The 14,065-nt window shown below is 37.8% G+C and overlaps 1 protein-coding gene and 1 non-coding gene across 2 annotated transcripts in view; one reads left to right on the top strand and one right to left on the bottom strand.

Annotated features, from left to right (window-relative positions):
• Positions 1-14,065, top strand: part of PFDN1 (prefoldin subunit 1) — a 71,106-nt gene that overhangs the window by 15,975 nt on the left and 41,066 nt on the right. The window lies entirely within an intron of this gene.
• Positions 7,605-7,711, bottom strand: LOC122496379. Its single transcript, XR_006300787.1, has one exon. It is a non-coding gene; the product is annotated as a U6 spliceosomal RNA (small nuclear RNA).

Below are 14,065 nucleotides of genomic sequence, written 5' to 3'. Positions count from 1 at the left end.
TTTTATTTTTTGAGGAACATACTCTTTTTCATAGTGTTTGCAACAATTTATATTCCCACCTATAGTGCGCAAGTCTTCCCTTTTCTCCTTGTCCTTGCCATCGCTTGTTATTTCTCATAGATTTGAAGTGATATTCTCATTGTGGTTTGATTTGCATTTCCCTCATGGTTAGTGATGTTGAATACCTTTTCATGTATGTGTTGGCCATCTGTCTTCTTTGGAAAAATGTCTATGTAGATCTGTCCATTGTTAAATGAGATTTGTTAATTAAGTTTTAAGAATTCATTTTTATATGTATTTTGGATGTGAGTGCCTTATCATATATATGATTTGTAAATATTTTCTCCCAGTTCACAGGTTGCCTTTCATTTTGTTTCCTTTGCTACGTAGAAGGCTTTTAGTTTGATGTACTTGATTTTGCTTTTTTTTTTGCCTTTACCTTTTGCTGTCAAATCCAAGAAATCACCAAAACCTATATAAAGGGAAAGTTTTTCTAAGTTCTCTTCTGGTTGTTTTATGGTTCAGGTCTTAATGTCAAATCATTAATACATTTCTAATTGATTTTTGTGTGCTGTAAGATAATGTTCCAGTGTCATTCTTTTGCATGTGACCGTCTGGCTTTCCCAACTCCGTTTATGGAAGAGCGTGTCGTTTCTTCATTGTATATTCTTTTTTTAAATTTTATTTTATTGTTTATTTTGAGAGAGAGAGAGAGCACAAGTGGGGGAGGAACAGAGAGAGACAGAGAGAAAGAATCCCAAGTAGGCTCCACACTTAGCACAGAGCCTGATGCGGGACTCACACTCATGAACCTTGAGATCATGAACTGAGCCAAAAGCTAGAGTTAGACGCTTAATTGACTAAGCCACCCAGGCACCCCCCTCATTGTATATTCTTGATTGCCTTGTTATAAATTAATTGATCATCTATGTGTGGGTCTGTTTCTTTTTTTTTTTTTAAGGTCATGCCCTCAGGATATCAGCAGGTTATTTATTTATTTAAATCTTTTAGAAAGAGAGTGTGCACAAGTGTGTGAGTGGAGGACGGGGAGAGAGAGAGAGAGAAAGAGAGAGAGAGAGAGAGAGAGAGAGAGAGAGATAATGAATCCCAAGCAGACTCCATGTTCAACCTGGAGCCCAATGCGGGATTTGATCTCACAGCCCTGGGATCATGACCTGAGGCAAAAATCAAGAATTGGATGCATAAGGGACTGAGCCATCATCCAGGCACCCCTGTGTGGGTTTATTTCTGAGCTCTCTAGTTTGTTTCATTGGTCTATGTCTGCTTTTAGGCTAGTACTGTATTGTTTGATTACTATAGCTTTGTAATATAATTTGAAATCAGGAACCATGATGCCTCCATTTGTTCTTTCACAAGATTGCTTTGGTTATTTGGGGTCTTTCATGGTTCCATGCAACTTTTAGCATTGTTTGTTATACTTCTGTGAAAAAATGTCATTAGAGTTTTGATAGGGATTTCATTAAATATGTAGATTGCTCTGGGTAGTATGGACATTTTAACAGTAATTGTTTTTCCAGTCCATGAGCATGGAATATCTTTCCATTTGTTTGTGTTGTCTTTGGTTTCTTTCGTCAGTATTTTATAGTTTCAGAGTACAGATTTTTCATCTCCTTGGTTAAGTTTATTCTTAGGTATTTTATTTTTTATGCAATTATAAATGGGATTGTTTTCTTAATTTCCCTTTATGCTACTTTATTATTAGTGTATAGAAATGCAACAGATTTGTGTATATTGATTTTGTGTCTTGTGACCTTACTGAAGTCATTTATCAGTTCTAGTAGTTTTTTGGTGGAGTCTTGAGGGTTTTCTGTATATAGTATCATATCATCTGCAAATGGTGAAATGTTGGCTTCTTCCTTACCAATTTGGATGCCTTTTATTCATTTTTCTTGTCTGATTGCTATGACTAGACTTCCAATACTGTGTTAAGTAAAAATGGTGAGAATAGACATCTTAGTCTTATTCCTGATTTTAGGGGAAAGCTCTCCATTTTTCACTACTGAGTATGATGTTGGCTGTGGGTTTTTCACATATGGCCTTTATTATGCTGAGGTATGTTCCCTCCAAAACCTACTTATCTTGAGGGTTTGTATCGTGAGTGGATGTTATACTTGGTCAAATGCTTTTTCTGCATCTGTTAAAATGATATGATGGTTCTTATCCTTTCCTTTGTTGTTGATGTGATGTGTCATGTTGATTGATTTGCGAATATTGACTCATCATTGCATTCTGGGAATAAATCCCACTTGATCATGGTAAATGATTTTTTTTTTAATGTTTATTTTTTTTTGAGAAAGAGAGAGAGAGAGAGAGAGCACGCAAGAACGGGTGGGGGAGGGGCAGAGAGAGGGAGACAGAGGATCTGAAATGGGCTCTGTGTGGAGAGCAGATGAACCAAACTGTGAGATCATGACCTGAGCCACTCAGGTGCCTGGATGAATGATTTTTTTTAATGAATTGTTGGTTTCACTTTGGTAATATTTTGTTGAGGATTTTTGTATCAATGTTCGTGAGAGATATTGGCCTGTAGTTCTCTTTTTTCACAGTGTCTATCTAGTTTTGGTATCAGGGTAATGCTGGCCTCATAGAATGAATTTGGAAGTTTTCCTTTTCTATTTTTTGGAATAAAGAGATATTAACTCTTCTTTAAATGTTTGGTAGAATTCACATATGAAGCTGTCTGGTCATGGACTTTTGTTTGTTGGGAGTTTTTGGATTACAGATTCAATGTCACTGCTGGTCTGTTCAAATTCTCTGTTTCTTCCTGATTCTGTTTTGGGAAGTTATATGTTTCTGGGAATTTATCAGTTTCTTCTTGGTTGTCCAGTTTGTTGGCATATAATTTTTTGTGATATTATCTTATAATCTTTTGTATTAATGTAGAGTCAGTTGTTACTTGTTTTCTTTGATTTCTGATTTTGGGTCTTCTTTCTTGCTCTCTCTCTCTCTCTCTTTTTTTTTTTTTTTTTTTTTTTTTTATGAGTCTGGTTAAAGGTTTATCAAAGAACCAGCTCTTGGCTTAGTTGGTGGAACTTGTGACTCTTGATCCCATGGTTGTGAGTTCGAGCCCCATGTTGGGTGTAGAGATTACTTAAAAATGATAAAAAGAAATCTTTTAAAACAAACAAGAACAACAACAAAAACAACCAGCTCCTGGTTTCATTGATCTGTTATATTGTTTTTTAGTTTCTATTTTGTTTATTTCTACTGTTAATCTTTATTATTTTCTTCCTTCTACTGGTTTTGGGTTTTGTTTGTTCTTTTCTAGTTCCTTTAGCTGTAAGGTTAGGTTGTTTATTTGCGATTTTTTACTTCTTGAAGTAGGCCTGTATTGCTCTAAATTTCTTTCTTAGAATGACTTATACTGCATCCCAAGGATTTGGACCCTTGTGCTTTCATTTTCATTTGTCTCCATGTAGTTTATTTATTTTATTATGATTTTTTATGATTTATTATTATAATTTTTTAAAGTTTTTTTTTTTTTTTGAGGGTGAGGAGGGGCAGAGAGAGAGGGAGAGATAGAATCCTGAGCAGGTTCCACACTGTTAGCAGGGCTCAACCTCATGAATCGTGAGATCATTACCTGAGCTGAAGTCTGACACTTAACTGACTAAGCCACCCAGGTACCCACCATGTATTTTTTTTATTAATTAATTTTTATTTTATTTTTATTTTATTCATTTTTTAAAAATTTTGTGAAAAAACTTTTAAAAATATTTATTTATATTAGAGAGAGTGCATGAGAAGGGGAGGGGCAGAGAGAGACGGAGACAGAATCTGAAGCAGGCTCCAGTCTTTGAGCTGTCAGCACAGAGCCTGATGTAGGGCTTGAACTCATGAGCCATGAGATCATTACCTGAGCCAAAGTCAGACACTGAACCAAACGAGCCTCTCAGGCTCCCCTTAATTTTATTTTAGAGAGAGAGTATGAGCAGGGGAGATGGGCAGAGGGAGAGGCAGAGAGAATCTTAAGCAGGCTCTACCCTGAGCATGGATCTCGATGTGGGACTCAATCCCATGACCTGAGGGATCATGGGATCCTGATCTGAGCCGAAATCAAGAGTCGGACAGTTAACTGATTGAGCCACCCACATGCCCCAACTAACTTGAATTTAAATACATAAATTAAACACAAGGGGCACTTCAGTGGCATATTCGGTTGAGCGCCCACCTCTTAATTTCGGCTCAGATCATGATCTCATAGTTAGTGAGATTGAGCCTTGTGTCAGATTCCGTGCTGACAGTGTAGAGCCTGCTTGGGATTCTCTCTACCCCTGCCCCCCAAATAAATAAAGTAATTAAAAAATTTTTAAAAATAAGTAAGTTCAAATTAGTTCATATACAGTGTAGTATTTGTTTTAGGAGTAGAACCCAGTGATTCATCACTTACATTTAGCAGCCAGCGTTCATCCCAATAAGTGCCCTCCGTAATGCCCAGCACCCATTTACCCATCCCTCCCACCTACCTTCTCTCCAGCAATCCTCAGTTTGTTCTCTGTCTTTAAGAGTCTCTTAGGGTTTGCCTCCCTCTCTGTTTTTATCTTACTTTTCCTAGGGTTTGCCTCCCTCTCTGTTTTTATCTTACTTTTCCTTCCCTTCCCCTGTGTTATTCTATTTGTTTCTTAAATTCCACATATGAGTGAAATCATATGGTATTTGTCTTTCTCTGACTTATTTTGCTAAGCATAACACACCCAAGTTCCATCCACGTTGTTGTAGATGGCAAGATCTCATTTTTTTTGATCACCTTGTAATATTCCATTGTGTGTGTATATGTGTGTGTATATGTGTATATATACACACATACATATATGCGCCACATCATCTTTATCCATTCCTCAGTTGTTGGACATTTGGACCTTTTCCGTAATTTGACTATTGTTGATAGCACTGCTATAAACATTGGGGTGCATGTGCTCCTTTGAATCAGCATTTCTGTATCCTTTGGATAAATACCTAGTAGTGCCATTGTTGGGTTGTAGGGTAGTTTTATTTTTAATTTTTTGAGGAACCTCCATACTGTTTTTTAGAGTGGCTTCACCGGTTTGCATTTACACCAGCAGTGCAAAAGTGTTTCCCTTTCTCCACATCCTTGCCAACATCTGTTGTTTCTTGAGTTTTACTTTTAGCCATTCTGACAGGTGTGAGGTTGTACCTCATTTTGTTGTTTTGATTTATTTATATCTCTGATGATGAGTTTTTTATTTCCTCTTTGAATTTTTGGTTGACCCATTCATTGTTTAGTAGCATATTGTTTAACCTCCATGTATTTGTGTTCTTTCCAGATTTTTTTCTTGAGATTGATTTCTAGTTTCATAATGTTATAATCAGAAAGATTCCATGGTATGACTTCAGTGTTTTTGAATTTGTTAAAACTTGTTTTGTGACCTAATAAGTGATCTTTTCCTGAGACTGTTCCTTGTGCACTTGAAAAGAATGTGTTAAAGTCTCCTACTTTTATTGGTATTGATTACTTCCTTTATGTTTGTTATTAGCTATTTTATGTATTTGGGTGCTCCTGTGTAGAGTATGTAAATATCTACAATTGTGATATCTTCTTGTTGGATTGTTCCCTTTATGATTATATAGTGTTTTTTTGTCTCTTGTTATGGTCTTTTAAAATCTATTTTATCCAATGTAAATATTGCTACCCTGGCTTTCTTTTCACTTCAGTCTGCATATGTCTTTAGGTCTGAAATGAATCTTTTGTAGGCAGCATATAGATGGGTCTTGCCTTTTTATCCATTCCGTCACCCTGTGTCTTTTGATTGAAGTATTTTCGTCCATATAAATTCAAAGTTATTGACAGATATGTACTTATTGCTCTTTTGTTACTTACTGGTTGTTTTTGTATTTCTTCTCTGTGCCTTTCTTCCTTTGATCTCTTCTCTCATGGTTTGCTGGCTTTCTTTAATGATATACTTGGATTCCTTTCTCTTTATTTTTGTGTGTCTTCTACTGATTTTTGATTTGTGGTTACCATTAGGTTTCTATATAATATCTTATGCTTGTAGCAGTGTATATTAAGTTGATGGTTGCTTAAGTTTGAACCCATTCTTTCCTTTCCATTTTTTAGGTATATGGTGTCATACTTTACATTCTTTTATTTTGTGAATCACATGACTCTTTTTTTGTGTGCATTTATTTTTGAGAGAGAGGGAGAGTGAGCAGAGGAGGTGCAGAGAGAGAGGGGACAGAGGATCCAAAGTGGGCTCCACACTGACAACAGCGAGCCCGATGCAGGTCTGAAACTCATGAACTGTGAGATCATGACCTGAGCCAAAGTCGGACACTCAATCAACTGAGCCACCCGGTCGCCCCCACCTGACTGATTTTTATAGATAAATCCAGTTTTACTTCTTTGTGCTTCCTATTTTTCTTCTACTTATAGTCTTTCCACTGAAAGTTCCATTTAACATTTCTTGTAGGGCTTGTTTAGTGGTGATTAATTCCTTTAGCTTTTGTTTGTCTGGGAAGCTCTTTATTTCCTATTCTGGGAAATTTCCTTTTCCTTTTCCTTTTCCTTTTCCTTTTCCTTTTCCTTTTCCTTTCCTTTCCTTTCCTTTTTTTTCCTTTTCTTTCTTGTTTATTTATTTTGAGACAGAGAGCATGAGCAGGAGAGGGTTAGAGGAAGAGAGAGAACGTCCAAGTAGGCTCTGCATAATTGTGGAGTCCATTGTGGGGCTTAAACTCACGAACCTTGAGATCATGACCTGAGCTGAAATCAAGAGTCAAATGCTTAACCAACTGAGCCACCCAGATGCCCCTTTAAATTTTTTTAATGTTTGTTTATTTATGTTTATTTATTTTTGAGGGGGGGAAGGGCAGAGAGAGTGAGATACAGAATTCGAAGCAAGCTCCAGGCTCCCAGCGATTAGCACAGAGCCCGATGTGGAGCTCGAACTCACAAACTGTGAAATCATGACCTGAGCCAAAGTCGGATGCTTAACCGACTCAGCCACCCAGGCGCCCCAGTGTTTATTTTTCAGAGAGAGAGAGAGAGAGAGGCAGAGGGAAAGGGGGACAGAAGGTCTGAAGTAGGCTCTGCACTGACAGCAGAGAGCCCTTTGTGGCCCTCGAACCCATGAACTGCAAGATCATGACCTGAGCCAGAGTCAGATGCTCAACACACTGAGCCACCCAGACACTCCTCTTAATGTCTTTAAATTTTTGTCTTTATCACAACATTTTGCCTTTTTAATTATTCTGTGTCTTATTGTGGACCTTCTTGGGTTGGTTTTGTTGGGGGCTGTCAGCCTTCTGGATCTGGATTTCTGTTTCCTTCCCCAGATTTGGGAAGTTTTCAAGTATTTCTTCAAATACATTTTCTGCCCCCTTTTCTCTCTCTTCTCCTGGGATCCCTAAAATGTGAATGTTACTACACTCGATGGTGTCACTGAGTTCCCCAAGTCTATTGCATTTTAAATTATTTGTTCTGAATCCTCTTCAACTTGATTGCTTTCCATTACTCTGTCCTTCAGGTTGATGATTCCTTCTGCTTCCCCTGGTCTGTTTATTCCACCTGGGGTGCGTGTGTGTGTTTCTGTGTGTGTGTGTGTGTGTGTGTGTGTGTGTGTGTGTGTTTAAATGTGGAACACTTCACAGATTTGCATGTCATCCTTGTGCAGGCGCCATGCTAATCTTTTTTGTATTGTTCAAATTTTACTATATATCCTGCCCAAGTGAGCACTGGTCTGTTTTTAATTTCAGTTATTGTTCTTCATTTCTGATGGATTCATTTTTGTTTTTTTTTCTCTTTGTTGATGGTCTCACTGAGGTCCTCCAGTCTTGTCTCAAGTCTAGTAAGTATCTTTGTGACCATTACTTTAAATTCTCTATCAGGCATATTACTTCTCCATTTCACTTAGCTCTTTTGCTATGATTTTGTCCTATTTAATGTGGGACATACTCTGTCTCCTCATTTTGTCTAACTCTGTGTCTGTTTCTGTGTTAGGAAAGTCAGCTATTTTTCCTGTCTTGAAAGTAGTGGCCTGATGAAGACTAAGTCTTGTGGTGCCTTCCAGTGCAGTGTTCCCCATTCAACAGACTTGGTGCTTCAGGGTCTCCTACGTGTGTTGTGTGTGCCCCGCTCTTATGGCTGATCTGTGTTTGCCTTCAGTCCAGTCATCCGTAATGGCTCTCTTTGCCTGTTGTGGGCAGGGTTTGGTCCCTGTGTTGTTAGTGGGCCAGTCTGGGTTTGTCTTGTGCTTGAGTTGAGTCAGACCAGCTGTTTGCCAGAGATGTAGTAGAACTGAACCTCAGGGTACTCTCCCTTTGTCATCCCCTGAGAAATTTTTGTTGCTAGACTGGGCCTGAAGTCAGTTTGCCTGGGACCCAGTTTGCCTCCAGTTGGGTCTGCAGTTGGGAGTAGTGTGTGGGGTTGTCTTCCCTTCTCCCTGGGGCAGGAGTCACTTTGGAGTGGTGCTGGTCTCTGTTGGGACTGCTTGCATACTATTGTGGCACCGCTTTGGATGGGTTCTGAACAAGGGTGTATTGGAGGGGGCATGTCAGCAGCAGAATAGGAGCATAGGGCACATGGTGTATGCATGGTCTGCAAAGGTCCATTGCAGTCACCTGAGAAAACTGTTGGTGAGGCCTGCCAGGTTGGAGGGGGCAGAAACTGCAGAAGTGCTTGTGGTGGGGGATGCTGTTAGGAAGCACCATGGAGAGTGTAGGTGCTGTGCTGGTTTCTGCAGGTGTTTCTAGGCTGGAGGACAAGGGAGAGAAATGGCACCTGGCAGCTCTTTTATTCTTGGAGAAGTGTCCCAAAGATCCCTACCTCTCCAGTATGCACTCTGACATCAACCATTAAATCTTACTGTTATACTCCCCCCCCCCCCCCCCCCGGCATTTTCTAATTTCTGCTTTTGTGCTGTATATCAGTGAGGCTATTTGTTGTGCTGTCTCTTTAAGGAAAGGTACTCCACCCTCCCTGCTCTCCTAGAACAGAGTCTTCTTTCTGATTTTTAAAATTCCATGTGTTAAGCCTTACTGATTGTTAGGCCCCTGTGGTTTTCAAAGCCATGTGTTATGGGGATTAGTTTTTTCCCCATGTGGGTGCCTGGTGCATGGGGTGCCTGGGGTGCCTGGGTTGGGGATCTGATCATCTCCCCTCTCTGCACCTGCTGGTCCCTCCCTTCCCCAGACAGTCCTGTGGATCTATTTAGCTCTCAATTGCATTTCCACCCTTCTTATCCTCTTCATTGTGGCCCTTTCTCTACATTGAGTTGGGGGCTGTCTGTTCCTCCAGACTTCAAGTTGTTTTCTGGGTTATTTACACTGATGTTGGTGTTATCTAGGTGTATGTGTGAGATGAGGTGAGTCCTACTATGCCATTTTCTCTGGAAGTCCCCCCAGCGTATGATCCTCTTAATTTATGTTGAAATCAGTTTGTTAACATTTTGTGAAGATTTTTGTATCTGTGTTCATCAGGAATATGAGCCCATAATTTTCTTTTCTCATGATGACCTTATCTGTTTGTGGTATCAGAGTAATGCTGGCCCCCTAAAATGAACTTGAGAGTGTTTCCTCCTCTTCTATTTTTGGAAGAGTTGGGTTGAAAAGGACTTATACTAATTCTTCCTTGAATTTTTGGTAGAATTCATCTTTGAATCCATCCATTGACTAGTTGGGAGGTTTCTGATTTCTCTTTCCTAGTCATCATCTATTCAGATTTTCTGTTTATTCACAATTGTATAAACAGTCGTGTTTATTTGTTTCTAGGGATTCATCCATTTCCTCTAGGCTGTCCAATTTGCTGCTATACAATTGTTCAGTCTTTTATGATCTTCTGTATTTCTGTGGTATCAATCATAATATCTCTTTCATTTCTGATGTTGAGTTGTCTCTTTTTTGTCTTGGTGAGTCTAGCTATAAGATTGTCTATTTTGTTTATCTTTTCAAAGAGCCAGATTTTAATTTCATTAGTCTTTTTCGTTGTCTTTTTACTTTCATTTATTTATGCTCTAATCTTTGTTATTGCCTCCCTTTTACTAACTTTGAGCCTTGTTTTGTCTTTTCTTCCCCCCCTAGTTCCTTGAGGTATGAAGTTAAGTTGTTTATTTGAGATTTTCTTGTTTCTTGCGATAGACATTTATTGTTGTGAACTTCTGTCCTAGAACTGCTTTTTCTGCATCATGTAAATTTTGTTACATTGCTTTTCCAATTTCATTTATGCCAAGGTATGTTTTGATTTCTCTTTTGATTTCTTTGGTGCATTGGTTGTTTAGTGGCATGTCGTTTAGTCTCCACATATTTGTGAGTTTCCTGGTTTTATTCATGTAATTTCTAGTTTCGTGAAAAGATGCTTATATGATTTCAGTTCTCAAATTTATTAAAACTTATTGTAGCCCAGCATATGATCTAACTTGGAAAATGTTCCATATGCAATTGAGAAAAATGTATTTTGTTGGTTTTGGATGGAATGTTCTGTAAATATGTGGTAAGTCTATTTGGTGTTATATGTCGTTAAGGGTGACGTTTCCTTAGTGATTTTCTGTCTGAATAATCTATCCATTGATTTAAGTGGGGGCATTAAAGTGCCCTGCCATTATTGTATTGCTGTCTATTTCTCCCTTTAGATTTGATAACATTTGCTTTATATTTAGGTGCTCTTATGATTGGTGCAAAAAAAGTTTGCAAATGTTGTATTGTCTTACTGGATTGATCCCTATCAGTGTGTAGTGCCCTCTTTGGTTTGTTGTTACAGTTTTTATTGTAAGTCTATTTTGTCTGATGTAAGTATAAATGCTCCAGCTTTCTTGTGGTTTCCATTTGCCTGGGAATATCTTTCTGTGTCTTTTCATTTTAAGTTGGCATATGTCTTTACATTTAGAGGGAGTATCTTGTGTGTTTTTTTTAATTGTTTTATTTTTATTTTATTTTATTTTATTTTATTTTATTTTATTTTATTTTATTTTATTCTGTTCTGTTCTATTCTATTCTATTCTATTCTATTTTAGAGAGTGTGCACACATGAGCAGGGGAGAAGGACACAGGGAGAGAAATCTTAAGCAGACTCCATGTTCAGTGCAGAGCCTGATGAAGGACTTGATCCCACGACCCTGGGATCGTGACCTGAGCCAAAATCGAGTTGGGTGCTCAACCGTGAGCCACCTAGAGGCCTCTAGAGGGAGTATCTTGTAGGCAGCACAGAGCTGGGTCATATGTGTTTTTTATTTGTTTACTCTATATCTTTTGACTTGAGAATTTAGTTTGTTATCATTTATTGATGCGTGCTTATTGCCATTTGTTTTCATGGTTTTCTTTTTTTTTTTTTTAATGTTTATTTTTGGTGGGGGGTGGAGAAAGAAGGGGACAGAGGCTCCAAAGTGGACTCCATGTTGACTGCAGGGAGCCCAATGCAGGGCTCAAATTCACAAACCATGAGATCATGACCTGAGCCAAAGTCGGATGCTTAACCCAGTGAGCCACCCAGGTGCCCCTATGGTTTTCTGTTCCTTGCTTCTTCTCTTGCTCTTTTCCTTTGTGGTCTGATTTTTTTTTAGTGGTATGCTTATATTCCTTTCTCTTTATTTTTGTATATTTACTATAGATTTTTGCTCTGTGGTTACTATGTGGCTTACATACGATGACATACCTGAAACAATCTATTTTAAGTTAATAATAACTTAAGTTTGACCCCGTTTTAGAGCTCAAAATTATTACTCCTCCCCCACCATGTTTTATGTTTTTGACTGCACATTTTACACCTTTTAAAAATATTTTATAGTAATGTTTTAATTTTTGTTTATTTTTAAATTATAATTCCAGTGTAGTTAACATACAGTGTTATCTGAGCTTCAGGTGTACAACATGGTGACTCAACAATTCCATATGTCACCTAGTGCTGATCATGACAAGTGCAGCCCTTAATCTTCGTCACTTGTTTGACCCATCCTCCCACCCCCTCCCTTCTGGTAACAATAAGTTCTCTGTAGTTAGGAGTCTTTCTCTCTTTTTTCCTTTGCTCATTTGTTTCTTAAATTACAGGTATGAGTAAAATCATATGGAAACATTTTACATCTTTTTATCTCATGTATCTCTTAACTAATTATTGTAGTTGTAATTATTTTTGTTACTTTTATTTTCCAGAATTTGGTGTTTTGTTATCAGTTATTCTTGATTATGCATCTTCCTGATTTTATTTCATAATTAAAAAAAATGGATGTTCTTTCCTTAGTCACTTTGAGAGTCTATTTAAAGTTTGTTTATTTTTGAGAGAGGAGAGAGAGCATGAGCAGGGGAGGGACAGAGAGAGAGAGGGAGACCTAGAATCCAAAGCAGTCTCCAGGCTCTGAGCTGTTAGCACAGAGCCTGATGCAGGGCTCCAACTCATAAACTGTGAGATCATGACCTGAGCCTAAGCAGGACGCTTAATCGACTGAGCCACCCAGATGCCCCTAGAACTCTTAAATATTACATTAATGTCATTTTAGCATTAATGTATTATTTTCATTTTGTTGGAAATAAAGTCATTTCCTCATTTTTCATTTTTGTAGTATAGTTTACATAGAATAAAATTTACCCTTTTTTTAAAAAAAGAATTCTTTTTAATATTTATTTTTGAGAGACAGAGTGAGAGAGTGGGAGGGGCAGAGAGAGAGGGAGACCAAGAATCTGAGGCAGGCTCCAGGCTCCAGGTTCTGAGCTGTTAGCATTGAGCCCGATATTGGGCTCAAACTCACAGGCTCCAACTCATGAACCGTGAGATCATGACCTATGCTGAAGTTGGACACTTAACCAACTGAGTCACCCAGGCAGCCTTAAAATTTACCCTTTTTAGTCACACAGTTCTATACGTTTTGACAAACGTATGTGATTGTGTAATTAACATCACAGCCTAGTGATGAAATATTTACATCTCCTTAAAACATTCCTTATTCATTCTTCTCTCTTCACCCTTACTACCTGGTGACCGTTGATTTGTGTTTCCCTCTTATTTTCTCTTTTTTAGAATGATACCTAGATGGAAGCATACTGTATATAACCATTTGTGTCCTTCTTTGACTTGGCGTAACTTTTGAGATTTCTTGATGATGTTAGGTATATCACTTGTTTGTTCCTTTTTATTGCTGAATAGTATTTCCTTGTATGGCGGCACCACATTGTGTCTATTCACTGGTTGATGGACATTGAGTTGTTTCTGGTTTTTGGCAGTTATGAATATAATAATCATGAATATTTGTGTGTGTTTTTTGCATAGACATATATTTTTATTTCTCTTGCTTATAAACTTAGGAATGGGATTGCTGGGTTGAATAGTGAGCAATTGCTTAAGTTTATAGGAAATTGCCCAGCTCTTTTCCAAAGCGGCTGTACTATTTTGCCAACCATCTATATATTAGAGTTCCAGTTGCTTTCCATCTTCATTAATGCTTGGTATTGTCTTTTTTGTTGTTGTTAATCCTAGGCATTCCAACAGCCTCTCCTTGTGGGTGTAATTTGCATTTCTTTACTAACTCCTGATATTATTAGGTGCCATCTTTACCTCTTCTGTATGAAGTGTCTAAGTCTTTTTGCTATTTTGTTAAAGATAAAATTCACATAACATAAAATTGACTTTTTAAAACATTTTAAAGCGCACAAATCATTGGTTTTTAGAATATTCGTGAAATTGTGTAGTCACTTACACTAATTCCAGAACATCTCTTTCACTATGAAAAGAATCCCTAACTCCATTAGCAGTTATCCCATATTCCTCTCTTCCTGCGGTCGTAAGCAGTCTTGTGTCTTTATGGATCTGCCTGTTCACATTTCATGTAAATGGAATCATACAGTAATAGAGATTATGTTTACCTTGTCAGCATTATATTTTAAAGGTTAATCCCAGGTGAAGCCTTGTATAAGTACATTATTCCTTTTTGTTGCTGAGTAATATTCTGTTGTATGAATATACCATATTGTATTTATCCATTCATCATTTGATGGATATTTGAATTGTTTCCAGTTTTGACTATCATGAATAATCTGCTTTGAACATTTACATACGTGCGTGTGTTCATTTCTCTTGGCTATATCCCTAGGAGTAGAATTGCTGGGTCAC

Source organism: Prionailurus bengalensis, chromosome A1 (assembly GCF_016509475.1).
Source record: "Prionailurus bengalensis isolate Pbe53 chromosome A1, Fcat_Pben_1.1_paternal_pri, whole genome shotgun sequence".
Classification (NCBI taxonomy): Eukaryota; Metazoa; Chordata; class Mammalia; order Carnivora; family Felidae; genus Prionailurus; species Prionailurus bengalensis.
This window is presented reverse-complemented; position numbering and strand designations above follow the sequence as displayed.